The sequence below is a fragment of the Triturus cristatus genome, chromosome 2_1 (assembly GCF_964204655.1).
Source record: "Triturus cristatus chromosome 2_1, aTriCri1.1, whole genome shotgun sequence".
Lineage (NCBI taxonomy): Eukaryota > Metazoa > Chordata > Amphibia > Caudata > Salamandridae > Triturus > Triturus cristatus.
In genome coordinates, this window is record NC_140581.1 from 978752161 (window position 1) to 978767848 (window position 15688).

General features: G+C 48.3%; 1 long non-coding RNA gene across 2 annotated transcripts in view; it reads right to left on the bottom strand.

Annotated features, from left to right (window-relative positions):
• LOC146866152 (uncharacterized) overlaps window positions 1–14783 on the bottom strand; it is a 40079-nt gene extending 25296 nt beyond the window's left edge. Inside the window, exon 1 of one of the 2 annotated variants that reach the window (XR_014970585.1) lies at window positions 14442–14598. This is a non-coding gene — a long non-coding RNA (uncharacterized LOC146866152). Of the gene's footprint in view, window positions 1–14441 lie in introns of both variants that reach the window. The other variant, XR_014970584.1, reaches the window with a different exon arrangement.
• Between the last annotated feature and the right edge of the window lie 905 nt (window positions 14784–15688).

The window sequence follows — 15688 nt, forward strand, 5'->3', positions numbered from 1 at the left end:
CACGGTCAGTGGGGGTAGGAGTAGGTCCGAGTTCTGAGGGCCACTAGAATGCATCCCATGGGGAGCTTGTTTCTGAACATCATTACCTCTGTCTAGTCCAAGGTGAGGTGTAGACCGCTGTCGTTCAACCAGTTGGCAACATCTGTCATGCGGTTGTGGAAGTTGGTCTTGGTGGTGGTGTCTTCAGAGAGGGAGAGGATGAGTTGTGTGTCGTCGGTTTAGGATATGATGTTGACTCCATTGGTTTTGGCGATGATGGCCAGAGATGTCATATGTGTTGAAGAGGGTGGGCCTAGCGAGGTTCCTTGGGGTACTCCACAGATGATATCCTTGGGTTCAGAGGTGAAGGGAGGAAGGCATACTTCCAGTGAGTAAAGAGGCAATCCATCTGAGAGTGGCTTCTTGGATGCCTATGTTGTGCAGCCTTGTGATGAGTATGTGGTGGTAGACCATATCGAAGGCTGCCGAAAGGTATTGGAGGATAAGAGCCGCAGTCTCTCCTCGGTCAAGTAGGGCTTGGATGTTGTCAGTAGCCACGAGGAAAGCTGTCTCAGTGCTGTCTCTGTGCTGTGGTTGCTGCAGAATCTGGAATGGGAGGAGTTGAGTAGGAGGTTCTGTTCCAGATGTGAGGAGAGCTGTTGGTTGATGGCTTTTTCTAACAATTTGGCTGGAAACGGGAGCAGGGAGATGGGTCGGTGGTTGCTGAGTTAGCTGGGATCTGCCGATGGTTTCTTCAATAGGACGCTGACTTCTGCATGTCTCCAGTCCCTGTGGAAGGTGACCATGGCTACTTAGATGTTGAACAAGGTGGTGACAAAGTAGTTGTTTCTGGCTTTGCCTAGTTTGAAGATGTGGTGAGGGTATGGGTCATTTGGGGCCCTGAGTGGACGAGTTCATGATGGAAGCGGTGTCCTGTGGGGCGAGCTTGCTCCATTCAGTTAGTCGAATGTCTGTTGTGGTAGCGGGTCGTTGTGTTACTTGAAGAAGTCAGTGGCCTTGGGCTGGGGGGTCTGAAGTTTCTGTAGATGTTGAGGATCTTGACATGGAAGAAGTTTGCAAGGTTCTTGCAAAGTTTTCATGAGGTGGTAATGTTGTTTGCTGTAGCTGAGGGGTTGGAGAATTCTTTAACGATGTTGAAGAGTTCTTTGCTGTTACTGGAGTTGATGATCCAAGTGCTGAAGTTTCTGATGTTCTGGTCTAGGTTTTTGGAGGAGATTGGGTGAGTGGTGTGGCGGGTGTTGACCAATGTGTCCTGTGAGACTTTGCTCCAGCTGCGGTGGGAGCAGACTGGGGGCTGAGGTCCATGAGCTAGTGATGTTGAAGTGGACGAAAGAGTGGTCAGTCCAGGTGAGTTCCGTGTTGTGGCTGTACCTGATGGGTTGCTGGAGGTGAAGATGCAGTCTAGCTTATGGCCTGCGGTATGCATGGGGTCATGGACAAGTTGGATGAGTTTGATGTTGATGTTGTTCATGCTGTTGGGGAGGTTGGTAGTTGTCATTGTGGTTGAGGTCGTCGTGGAAAATGTAGTTGTAGGAGTCGATCACGAGGGGGCGATAAAGCCAGCAAGGAAGTTGCAGAAGGCTGAATGTGGTCCGGAGGATGGTAGGCGAGGGTGCCCCTGATGGTGGTTTTGCTGTATGTTTGGAGTCGGAAATTGAGGTGTTCCATGGCTAGGGTGAAGTTGTCATTTGTGGTGGTGGACTGGGCGGATTCATTCTTTATGATGGCAATCCCTCTGTCAGGCTTGTTGATGTGGTCGTGGTGGGTGATCTTGTATACTTCGGGTATTGTAGTGGTGATGCCGGGCGCAGAAGTGGGGTTGAGCCAGGTCTCAGTGAGGAAGCGGACGTCGGGTGTGAGGGTGGAGATGAGGTCCCAAATCTTGGTGGTGAATGTTTGTGGTGAGAAGGGTGCATGAGAGTTGGTGTTTTTGTTCAGATTGTGTCTGTGGTGTGTTCGGGAAGCGGTTGGTTTGGTAGGCTGGTATGTGTGCTGTGGCAGGTGTAGAGGCAGTGGGTGCAGGTGAAAGGTCCTAAAATGGAGCATGGGTTGGTGCGGTAACATTGATTATTGCGGCATCCTGGGTCAAGGGTGTAGAGCTCAGCAATGGTGTATCTGCGGGCAGGGGAAGAGCCAGGGGTCGTGGTGCTTGGCGCAGCCCATGCACAGACAGGTGCAGACGGCTTGCCTTTGGATCACCTTCCATGCATCCACTGCGCGGTCACGCTGTGGACTGCATGTGAGAAAGTGCCCTCTTTCTGCATGGTAGCCCACACTTTTTGCTGAACTGCTGATGTGCTTTGAGTGAGCACTGGGCTCCTGCCAATCAGGTGCCCAGGCCCTATGTTCTTTCCCTAAACCTGCATTAAAAACAAAACCCAATTGGCATCTCTTGCCACAGGTCAGCCCTTAGTAAATGGTACCACAGGTACCCAGGGCACTGTGACCGGGGAAGACCTCTGAGGGCTGTAGCACTTATTGTGCCACCCTTAGAGGCCCTGTATCATTATACTCACACACTGCCTTTCAACGCTGCGTGTCTTGGTGCAAAACAAAGTGAAGAGTCGAAATAGCACACATCCCTGTGTGCCATTCCTACAACCCACTACCCTGGCATAGATGAGTTATTCCTCTGGCTGGGTGCACTATACCAGTGGTGAAGGTACAGGTGCATGAGCCCTGTACCCCTACAGTGTCTAAGTCCATTCTTAGACATTGTAAGTGCAGTGCTGCCATTAAGAGTATATGGTGCTGGGAGTTTGGCATTACGAACTCAACAGCCCATTATGGCAGCACTGAAAACTGAGAAGTTTGGTATCAAACTTCTCAGCACATTAAACCCACACTGATGCCAGTGTGGGATTTAACGAAAAATGCAAAGAGAGGGCATCTTAGGGACGCCCCCTTAAAAATGATCTACCACTAGTGTCCAGGCTGAGTGGCTGCCTTCAGCTGCCACCACCAGATATGTTTCTGGACCCCTGGGTCGAGAGCCTGCAGCTCTTGGGGTCCGGAAACAATGCACATCCTGGGGCGAGGTGCCAAGCCTCCTCCCCCAGAATGGGTGGGGTCCACGAAGGGGAAGCTTCAAAGGCTTCCACCTTTGTGAGATTCCCCAGGCCACTTGCTGTTTTCAGCAACTGGTCCCCACTGGTTCTGACCCCCACTTTGGGCAGGAGAACTGGCGGGAAAAACAAGTGAGGAAGAGAGGTGTGCCAACCTCTGCCAACTCCACCCCTCAGGTGAGGGAGGCGAGGTGAAGCCCAACTCCCAGTCTCCACCATCTTGCAGATGGGGGACTCAGCCAACCAGGGAAAGGTTTATGCCCCCCTCCCACTGGAGGGTGGAATCATAGGGGGTGTACCCACCCCAGGGAATGGACCCATTGGTCCCAACCTTTTACCTATCTGTAATGCCCCTAAATCTAGTATTTAGGGGCACCCCTGAACCTTGCTTCCTCAGACAAGAACCTACAAGAAGAAAAGAAGAAGAAGGACCGAACAGACATTCAGAAGCTAACAAGAGGAGGACGCTCACTGACTTGGCCCAAGCCCTACCTGCCTGTCCCCACCTCGAACCTGCTCCAGCGAAATCCCATGTGTCCTGCAGCCAGTAACCTAGAGAAACCCGAAGGACCTGCCTGCCTTCAAGCCCAAAGACTCTGTCTCCCATGAACACCGGATTTGTTTAAACACCAGACTTCAGCTCTGCAAGGATCCACGAGTTTACACCATTCTGCACCCGACGCCCACCACCTGAGTTCGAGTTGCCCAACACCAAGAGGAGGTCCCCCCGCGATCCTGACCCAAGATCTGGTGACCCCTGACCTGCCTCAAGCTTCCAGCCGACATCTGCAGCCTCAAACTGGAAGGTCCCCCCAACCGCGACCAGGAGCTGGTAAGAAGATCAGACCTTAAAAGGTACACCTGCACCCGACACACCAGGGCCTTGGATGGCCCAACTGGCGGTGCCTAACCAACCCCCAACATCACAACTTACCTCTCCAAGTGGTGGTTGCGCGCAGAAGACCTTCGTCCCCGAGCCTGCAGTGATTTTGCAAACCAGAAACTCCCCACTGAAAGCTACAGGGCTTCCGATGCCAAAACAGCACTCTGCACTCGGCCGCCCCAGTGCCGCTGAGGGTGCAACTTTTGTGCTGGCCTAAACCCCCATTTGCCCTCAGCTGAATTCCAGGAACTTTGCTCCAACAACCCAGTGGCCTGCTCCTCAGCAGCCACCAACCGGAGACCCCCTAACCTCCATTGGATAACATTGGGCCTCAGCACTCTGCATCCAACCGCCCTAGTGCTGCTGAAGGTGTAACAAGAGTGCATCCTTGACCCTGGGGGACCCCTGAGTCTAACCCCAGAACACCAACTCCCACAACAACGTAATTACCTTAAAATCAATAACACTCATTTCCTCCATAGGATAACATTGACTGTTTTTCTAAGAAACGTTTTTACGTGCTGAGTTGGAAAACCTAAAGAAATTCTTTAAAAATATAACCACAGGGTCCCATCCCACCAAACAAAAGCTCCGGGAGCTGTTGGCTGGGTATGCTAAGGACCACCCATCTGAAAATGGTGAAGACCAATCAGATGAGGAAGAATAGGAAGGGGATGACCAGGTAGATCAACCCCCTCCACTTCATAGGGAGAAAAGGGCCCAAGTGCCCTTGACTCCAAGAGTAAACCTCTCATTACCTAGATCCCATACAGGTGGATCAGGTACCACTGAGGACATTGAGGACAGCTTCAATGAGAAGGACAGCCTTTTAGCACGGTTGACCAAAAGACTGGATCTAGAGACCAGGTTGCTGGCTCTAGAAAGAGAGAGAGCAGAGATGGGCCGAGCACCCATCAATGGTGGCAGCAATTTACTTAATGAGGATAAAGATCGTAAAATCCCCAAAGGGATTGCCCCTAAATATGAAGAGAGTGATTATATCACAAAATGGTTCTCAGCCATTGAGAGGGCTTGTGAAATGAGAAAAGTGAAGAAGTCACACTGGGGGGCAGTCCTTTGGGAACAGTTCTCTGGTAACTGCAGAGACAGACTCCTGACCCTTTCTGGGGTAGGTGCTGGGTCTCATGACCTCATGAAGAGAACTCTGATTGAGGGATTTGGACTCACAACTGAGGAATATAGAATTAGATTCAGGGGGGCTCACAAACCCCAAAACCAATCCTGGATTGACTTCGTAGACTACTCAGTTAAAATACTAGATGGTTGGTTAACTAGACACAATGTGCATGATTTCAATGGACTTTACGATTTGTTTATGAAAGAACATATTTTAAGTAATTGCACTAATGAAAAGTTACATCAGCATTTGGTAGACCCAGGTCTAATTTCTCCCCAAGAATTGAGAAAGAAGGCAGATCATTGGGTCAAGACATGGGTGACAAAAACAACCACTGGGGGTGACCAAAAGAAAGGGGTTACAAAACCTCCCCAGGGGAAAGGTGGTGAGAATCCCCAAGATAAAAAGTCTGAGTCTTCAAAAGGGCCCCCAAAACCTGCACAGGGGGTGAGTCCCAAATCTCTTTCCAATCTACTAACAAGTACAGGGGAAAGAACTTTGATCTTTTAAAGGCCTGGTGTAACAACTATAGAAAGTTGGGACACTTAACTGGAGATGCTACTTGTCCTAACATGAGGCTCCCTAGTCCTAGTAGAGCTACTCCTGGTGTAGCAAGTCTCCAGATGGGATCAATAGTGTGCCAAGAGCAAATTGGGTTGCACACTGAAGCAGTTCTAGTTTCAGAAGGGGAAGCTGAGTTTGCCACTGTAGCTGTGTGGCCACCCAACTTAAAGAAGTATTTACAATACCCTTGGATTCATGGAACTAGGATAGAAGCTCTGAGGGATACAGGTGCCAGTGTCACTATGGTGAGAGATACACTGGTTTCCTCTGAGCAATACTTGATTGGGAGGACTTACCCAGTCACCAATGCCGACAGTGTTACCACTACCCATGCAATGACTATGGTGACATTAGACTTGGGGGGTTACTGGCCTGAAACTGGTAGCGGTCTCTCCAAAGCTACCAGCTGCATGTCTGCTTGGCAATGACCTGGAAACCTTAGCATGGGCTGAGGTTGAACTGAAAACCCATGCAGCAATACTGGATATTCCTGAGATGGTGTGTGTACAAACCAGAGCACAGAGCAGAAAACAGGGTGAAAAAGAAGTGTGGAGCCTGCAAGTATAGCCAAACCTTCCAAGAGGAAAGGCAAGAAGACTGGGAAACCAGCTTCTGTACAGCAAAGCATCAGGACCCCTCTTCTCAGGGAGTGGACTTGGACACCCCAGAGGGAACGGAGCCCATGGAGCTTGACCCTTACCAGGTTGAACTCTTGGGTCCAGGGGGACCCTCTATGGAAGAGTTGTGCCTTCAACAGCAGGACTGTTCAACTCTTGAAAGCCTGAGACAGCAAGCTGCTGCACAAGAAAAGGGAGATGTGAGTGGTACCCATAGAGTTAATTGGGAAGAAGGACTACTATGCACTGAGGCCAAAGACCCCAACCCTGGAGCCACTAGGACAGTGGTAGTGCTGTAGAAGTACAAGGAGTTCCTACTAACTTTAGCTCATGACACCTCCCTAGCTGGGCATCTGGGCCACACCAACACCTGGGAAATGCTAGTTAGCCACTTTTACTTGCCTCAGATGTCTCAGAAGGTGAAGGAGTTTGTCAGCTCCTGTGTCACCTGTCAAACCAGTGGCAAGACAGGTAACCACCCAAAAGCCCAGTGGCGGCTCGCCAAGGGAGTGCTGCGGGGCGGTGCGGCGGGGGAGGGGGAGGATGGGGGGTAGTGGAGCCCGACATACGACGGACAGGAGTAAGGTAAGTAATTAAATAAATAAAACTATTTACCTTACGCATGCTGCTTTGCCAACTCTGCGATGCAGCGAGCGCAAGGTAAAACGTTTTATTTATTTAATTACTTCCCTTAGTCCTGTCCGTCGTATGTTGGATTCCACTACCACCCCCACCCTGCCCCTGCCCCGCCTCACCGCCCCGCAGCACTCCCTCAGCGAGCCGCCACTGCAAAAGCCCCCTTGATTCCACTACCAGTGGTTGGGGTTCCCTTTGAAAGTGGGTCCACTTGAACCTCCAACAGCATCAGGAAACAAATTCATTCTAGTGATAGTGGGTCATGCCACTAGGTATCCGTAGGCAAATCCCCTTAGGACTACTACAGCTCCTGCAGTAGCCAAGGCCCTCATTGGTGTCTTCAACAGGGCAGGGTTTCCTAAGGAGATGGTTTCAGACAGAGGTATAAACATCATGTCTGCTTACCTCAAACACATGTGGAAAGAGTGTGGAGTGCAGTACATGTTTACTACACCCTATCACCCACAAACCAATGGCCTTGTTGAGAGATTCAACAAGATATTGAAAGGCGTGATTATGGGGCTCCCTGAAAAACCTAAAAGGAAATGGGATGACCTCTTACCATGATTGCTCTTCACTAACATAAAGGTGACACAGAAGGGAGTAGGGTTTTCCCCCCTTTGAACTTCTGTTTGGCCATCCTGTCTTGTAAAAGAGGGTTGGGAGAAGCCTCTCCAAGAATCCAAACAAGATATTGTGGGCTACGTGCTTAGCCTAAGGTCCAGAATGGCTGAGTACATGAAAAAAGCATCCAAACATCTTGAGGGCAGCCAGGAGCTTCAGAAGCACTGGTATGACCAAAAAGCTGCACTGGTAGAATTTCAACCTGGGCATAAGGTGTGGGTTTTGGAGCCAGTGGCATCAAGGGCTCTCCGGACAGAGGGAGTGGCCCTTACCCTATCCTAAAAAAGAAGAGTGAGGTCACCTACTTGGTTGACCTGGGCACAAGCAGGATACCCAAAAGGGTTATCCATGTGAACAGCCTTAAGCTCTTCCAAGACAGAGCTGACATCACCATGCTGATGGTGACAGATGAGGATCAGGAGTCAGAGAGTGGACTGTAGGAGAGTAGGATCTGCTTCACATGTTTACCCCCACTTTTGGCTGGTGTTTCACTGTTTTTCGACTTTAGTCTGGCTGGGACCCTGCTAATCAGGGCCCCAGCCTAGCTGCTTCCTCTCTAAAATGATTCAATGTACTCTAGGTACATCACAGATTGGAACTGAGGTGCCCTTGTAAGCCCCTAGTATATGGTATACTATGTACTCAAGGCATAGGTACCCCAGAGGCCTACCAGGGGCTGAAGCATGTATTATGCCACCCCTGGAAAGCCACCCAAAATGACACCACAGGTCTGCTACTGCAGCCTGGGTAAGGTGGTGCCAGCACCCCTTACTGTGATATAGGTTACCTATATCACTATATATACACACATATAAACCTATAAGTCACTCCTATGACAGACCTTATCAATCCTGAAGGCAGAGTGCTTGGTTCTTATGTGAGAGGGTGCCCCTGCATGAGCAGAGCCCCTCTGCAGTGTTCTGAGACCCTTCTCTGATGCTGTTTGTAGTGCAGCCTGACCATATACTCTTAAGTGCATTATAACCAAACAGTAAATGCTAAATTTGGACTGGCTGCACGGAAACATGTCGAGTTTGGTGTCAAACACCTTGGAATCATACCCCCACACCAGTAACTGGTGTGGGAGTATGATCCCACCCTTCTAGAGGGAGAGACATGACAGCACTGGTATACCTGGTGGAAACTTAATAGAACCCTGGCATCACAAAATGGATGCTGCAGCCACAGACAAGGGTCTGGCCTCCTGCTGCTGACCGAAACTCCAGCAGGGGAGGCCTGGACAATAGGTTTCCTGTCACAGGGAGGTGTAACCACCTCCCAGACAGGCTTATGTGTATTGGGCCTGGGTGGGAGCACTCTCTGAGTGCTTTGAAGTCCTGCACTGGGGGCACATTTGGTGTCCCTGTGCATAGTCCAGCTCAGTCCAGTTCAGGGGCTTCCAGCCCCTACTCTGGCATGAAACTGGACAAAGGAAATGGGTGTAGCCACCCCTCTTTCCAAACCCTCCCATAGGTGGGTCCCCAGAGTATGTCCAACCCCTTACCTTAGTATAAGTATGGGACCCCTATCCTTAGGACTTGGGATTATCCTGAAGCTGAATCCTGGACCTTCGATGCTCTGCTCAAGACCAGAGGACTGAAGAAATCTCCCTTGGGGTCAAGGAGTGAGTCCCCTGCTTAGCAGGCACCAACGAAGCAATTTGCCAGTCTGCATCATCGAAGCTCCCGCTGGACTCTGAAGTATTTGCAGCCCAGGAAGAGGATTTCCAGACATCTCAGAGGCCGACCCGAGTCCCCAGCAAAACTGAGACCTGCAGTTCTCATGAGTAGCGTGGAACCGGAACTCTTGGTTACTGTGCATTTCTGCAAGTGCATTGACTTCTTGACGTTTCTTGAAGTTGTGCTTGGGTTGACTTGTAGCTCCCACCTCGAGCACTGAATCCACTGAAGATTGTCAGCCTGGTCATTCCGAGTGACCCGTGGGCCACGATTTTGTGTTTCGTCTTGAGGTCCCTTCGCAATCCCTGGTCCGTTGACTGGTGGGTCCCTGAGGGGGTAACTTTGCATTTCCTTGGGCTTTCCTGGTTGCTCCAGATGTGCCCTGACTCCCATCCAAGTGGTGAGTCCCACAGATCTTGCTGGTCTGCACCGAAGCATCTTTCTCATTTCTGCATGGGTTGCTGTTGCCAAGGCTTGTTGTGTCCAATCCGGGCACCGACACTGCAGCACTCGACATCCTTAGAGGGACAGCTCGAATCCAGCTCCTGGTCATCCTCGACACCTTCTGGTCCTCGTGGCTGAAGAGTCAAGCTTTACCTCCTTCACCTGAAATCACCCGACATCGGTGGGCATCTGCTCATCGCCTTCCTGGTCACTGGCAAGTGACCGAGACTCTGGACCCTCTGCTTTCAGGTTCTTCTCATCTTCGATCCAGGCTTGGATCTCTTCGGACACTTCGCATCTTCACGGCAGCAGCACTTCTTCGCCAGCTCCCATTGAAACCGACAACGAGACCCGACACCAAAAGACACCTGGGCACCCGACTTCCCTGGGTGAGGTAACACGAGTACTCCAGTGCTCTCATGGGTGCTAGCCCTAGAACTTCCTAAGTCCACAAGGGTTTGGTCCTGACTCATTTCTAAGTGTCCCTAATCTTTAATAATCTAACCGCGACTTTCCCCATAGAAGCTAACGGAAGCTCGCGGCTGTGTTCACACACTGCACACAGCCCCCGTGGGTCCCCTGTATCACTACCTTGGGTGGTTCCTTGGGGTCCCAGCGATTCTACAGGCTCTAGGCCTTGTGTCTATTTAAGTCGTGGTTCTTATACCACTATTTTAGTATATGGTTTGGCTGATGTGTATTTGTGCTATTTTACTGTGATTATTGAAGTGTAACTTATGTGTTTTGACCTCTAATCTCATAAAGAGACTAGGAGGGTGTGTTTAGTAATAAATACATATATTTTATATATATACCTGGTGTGGATATCTTTCATTTAGTGACTCAAGAGATTATAGACTGGTAAAACAAGCTGCTTTACATTCCTTCAAGACTTAGCCTGAAGGCTGCGCTCCATAGCTACCACTAGGATAGCTTTCAATAAAGGTTGACTTTAACCTATAACCAATAATGGGTTGTTTGGACTGATACAAGGTGCCCACTATAACTAGTGGACAGCATATATCAGGCCAACTTATCACATTGGTGTGCAGCGTGTGGGATTCCAGCCTGCCATTGTTTTACCAGATAATCTCAATTGAGTAACTAACTGAAAACCACTAAAGGTACCCTAGGTACATATAATACAAGCTTTAGAATACAGTAAGTTCTACTGAACTTAGAGTTGTGTGTTAAGTGATAGCACAACCCTTTCTATAACTCAAGAGAGTTTAGTAGGCCACACTAGAGTAGGTAGTGCAATACACCACACTACAATAGTAATATCTTCAAGGCCAGGAACCAGTAGGTCCTTGCCAGAAGCCAATGGGCTTCAAGATTCTCAGTATGATAAACTCCCATTCATGGAATTGAGAGCATTATGTACAACTAGGAAACTGAAGACAGGCAAAAGTCCAACCACCCAGCATCACATAGAGGTACTCAAGCTGGATGACCTTAGCAGATCTTTAGGATCTGGTGGGTTAGGCAGAGTGGGTGGGACAGTCACAGCACCTGAGGAAAGGCCTAGGGGTGAAATTCCCCATGATCTGACCTCTGAGGCTGGCCAGGCAGATGACAATGATCTGGACCTGGAAAATCCAGCTCCCCTAGACAGTGATGGAGAGGACCAAAATGGACCCCTCTTTGTCCCACCTGGGAGAGTTGGTGGTGGGCCAAGAAGGTCACGATCTCCCTCAGTGGAGTCTAACCATTCTAACTCATCTATAGGGACCTCAATCTCCTCTCATAGGAGGGAAACCTCTCAGGAGAAAAGGGAGAGACTGCTTAAGTATGAGGAAGCTCAGCTTGAGATCAGAAGAAAGCAGGTAGCCCTAGATAAGGAGGCCCTAGAGCTCTACAGAGCTAGAAAAAAGTTGGGACTAGAGTCCCATGGTGGCATCAACATCCCTAGAGATAGGAAAGGTCTCATGACCATAGAAACCTGAATACGATTGTCCCTCCCTACCAGAGTGGGGATGACATCCACAAATGGATAACTGCACTGGAAAGGGCCTGTAAAGAGCAAAGGGTCCCCCAGGACCAGTGGGCAGCAATATTATGGCTCTCCTTTGCAGACAAAGGAAGAGATTAGCTCTTCACTGTTAGAGAGGAGGAGGCAGATGATTACAACAGTCTGAAGAGTGCCTTAATGGATGGGTTTGGCCTAACCACTGAGTAATACAGGTTAACGTTCAGGGATACCCAAAAGGCACAGACTCAGGACTGGGTAGACATTGTAGATTGTGCTACTAAGGCTCTGGCAGGTTGATTACTTGGCAGTAAAGTGCATGACTATCAAGGATTTTACAATTTGATTATGAGAAGCAGATCCTTAATAATTGTCAGAATCAGCTGTTGCACCAGTACTTGGTAGACTCAGATCTGACCTCTCCCCAAGAATTGGGAAAGAAGGCAGACAAGTGGGTGATAACCAGGGTGAAGCAGAAGGTACAGAACCAAAGTGGTGAACCCAAGAAGCAAGATCCTAAAAACTCTGATAAGGGTGGGGAGAAGAGTAAAGACCAAAAGTCTTTACAAGGCCCCCAAAATCTTCTTCAGGTGGGGATTCACAGTCTAACAAGGGAAAGGCCAAAAGAAACTTTGGTGCACAATCTGTAAACAGAAAACTCACTGGACCAGTGACTGCACCAAGTCCAAAGAATCTACTCCAGCCACCATTGCCCCTAAGGCAACTGTCCCCCCTAGTACAGCTACAAAAGGTAGTGGCAATGTTCAGAATAAGGGTGTAGTAGGGTTCACTCTGGGTTCTGAGATGGACTCTGGCCTAGTCAGAGTTCCAACTCAGGCTGTGCTTGTCTGTGATGGGGGCATGGATATGTCCCCCTTTGTGAGTCCCAGTAATCTGGGCAAATCAGACAACAGCCTTTAATAAATGAAGTATAGGCTTTGGCATTCAGGGACACAGGAGCAAGTGTCACAATGGTGACAAAAGATCTTGTAGATCCTGGGCAGATTATACTTGGTGAAATGTACCAAGTGACCAATGCTAGCAATGTCAGAACAGACCATTCTCTGGCAGTTGTTAACTTCTCCTGGGAAGGGGTAACTGGCCTTAAGAAGGTTGTGGTAAGTGCAGACCTACCAGTACAGTGCTTGCTTGGCAATGATCTAGAGACTTCAGCTTGGGCTGAGGTGGAGCTCAGGACACATGCAGAAATGTTAGGGATCCCTGCTCAAGTCTTTGCTGTGACTAGGTCACAGGCCAAAATGTCTAATGCTGGACAGGCCCTGGATTCTGGAAAAATGGACCAGGTGTGTCCCAAGAGGAAGAGACGTAGGGTTAAGGCAGTGCCTTCCCACCTGACTCAGAATGCTGATCAGTCTCCTCAGGGAGATGATCTTGAGCCTGAAGAAGGAACAGTCCCAGAGGAGTTTGAACCTGACCAGGTTGAGTTTTTGGAGACAGGGGGCCCTTCCAGGTCTGATCTGAGCCAGGAGCAGAAAACCTGCCCCTCTCTTGAACCCCTCAGAAAGCAAACTGCTAAGGAGGCTGCTGGGAATGCTAGTGTTACCCATAAAGTTTATTGGGATGATGGATGTTGTATATATGTGCTTGCTTTGCTATGGCTACTTGGGGTCAGTAGTCCATTCTTTGTGTTTATGTCTCCTCAACCTCCCTCACTACCTATGAGTGTTCTATCTGGTATGTGAATGTTCTAGTCTTGGCAGTTGATGGTCTGGTCAGCTAGCGAAGTGCTTTATCTCTGCTGTGCTATCTTAATAAATCTATCTTACAACCTGAAGACGTGTCCTGATGCCTACATAAACTACTTACAACATTTTGGCGACGTTTTTGGCTGACCAGACCAAGGCAGAAGCACAGCGCAGCACAAGAAACACTTCGCACCAAGAACCCAAGACACCTTGTCATTAAACTTGGGCTGAAAGTAACTGGAATAAGAAACTGCCCACCTCTGGAATTCCGGAAAACTCAAAATAACCTGGTGTATGAAAAAGTATTCAACCACAAGAAACCGACTGAAACACCACGAAAAGAAGATATCAGCCGCAAGTTATTTAAAGGATTAACGAAAGAAAACCTTGGAAGTAACCAGTAAATGAAACAAGATACCTATGGTATGCCGGAAAACTTTAAGAAACCTGCTGTATGGATGAAGCATTTCAATCAAAAATATGAAGAAACTTACAGAATCAACAAAAGAAGAACTGTCGCTAGTTATCTAAACAAACAACGTTGAAAGCAAGAAGATATCTACCGCAAGTTATTTGAATATAGAACTGGTAACCTGTGTAACGTGAAGAAAACAAGGAAAAGGAACCAGTTTGAAGTGCTTGAGCTAAGGACTGTGTGAGATGAAGTGAAGTACTTTTAAAATTGCTCGCCTCAGTTACCTCAAAATCAACAGAATCATATGTAAAAAGCGGTGAAAGAAAGCTGAAGAAAGCTAGAAGCGAGGTGTGTCATTAAGCAAGCTGCTGCCACGAAGGAATGAAACTTCAATAAATCAGTCCAGAAAATTGCCTGAAACAAGTATTAGCGGTGAAAGAAAGCCGAAGAAAGCTAATGCCTGTTAGAAGCGAGGTGTGTCATTAAGCAAGCTGCTGCCACGAAGGAATGAAACTTCAATAAATCAGTCCAGAAAATTGCCTGAAACAAGTATTTCATCACAGTTAGCCAGCTGATGCCATCCCGATGTCATGTTCTGAAGAAAATCGGTAATTAGGACGGACTCACTCTTGGAACTCTTCAATTCATTGTGTTTAACTTTGCTCGGTTGCCTGTACTTGTGTGCGTGGAGTCTCACTCACCGTTTGCCACCAGAGCGATCCTTCTTGGACGCGGTCATCGTGACTCTGATGACGTCGTCGAATGTCCAGGTGTCCCAGCGGAGAACCAACGCGTCATCGACTTCCAGCGTCTTTGTGTTCTTCAGCCTTCGACTCCGGAAAGACTTTGTGGACGTCATTACGCGAGGTCACAAAACGTCAAGCAGCCATTTTAGTGTTGTGTTCCCATGGTAACGGGAACACCGATCGCATGAAGATGAAGATCTCAGTCTGAGTTTCGAGGAACAGTGGCATAATTGAAGCGGCAGATAGAATTGTGGGAATATTTTCAGTGTCATCTTTTGGAAAGAAACGGTTACTTCCACGCTGATATGAGGTGAGAGCAGTATTGCTATATTCATTTCTCACACGCCGTAGTTTCTGATCCCCATCTCGCGTCATGCTCTTGTGTTTTCTTCAAAGGTAGACTTTGTGAAGATATATTAGTTTAACAGAGCATGCAATTTACACCGCTCCAGATGCGTGTCACATGTTTAATGTGTAAATCTGTGAGAACGCTGCCACCTTGTGGACTTCTGGAATATTTACGGTGTGGCTCATCTTTAATAAAGCAACAATATGGCAATGTTCTATGGCACATATATATATATTGTAAAGTCACAGAGGAAACGCAAAGGAATACTTTATTGGTTCTGTTTGGTTCTCGTAAATTGAGTTGGAAAAACTTATTAAGCTACCTTCATCAACTAATGGAAAGTGTGATTCATGTAATTCCGGCATTGACTGTGAGCAGTTCAAAAAGCAGGTGTGGCAGATGGAAAAAAAAAAAAAAAAAAGGAAAATTAGTAAAAATCATAAGAAAAGTTGCCATCTTAAGTGTTGCTAGCGTTAAAAGTTTTGAAAGACTGTAATTTCAAGATGAAATGCAAATGGAAAATATGACAACTCTTACCCTGTTTCCGGTAAAAAAAAAAAAAGTAAGGACTGGGGAACTGAGTCTTGGACCACGATTGGGTTAGGACAATGGTAGTCCCAGGACCGGCGAAACCAGAAACCGCGAGAGGACAAGAGATGTCCCAGCACCCTAAGGAGACGAAGACAAAGGAAAAGGGTAAAAATGAGAGAACTAAAGTTCCAACCTATCTAGCGGGAGACAACAGATGATATAAAATCAGTACCGGGATAGGAAAAGAAAGGAAAATGTGTCCTTTGTCCAGGAGTGTTCACGATCTTGAGTTGTGACGACAAGAGTTCCAGTACCACGAGAC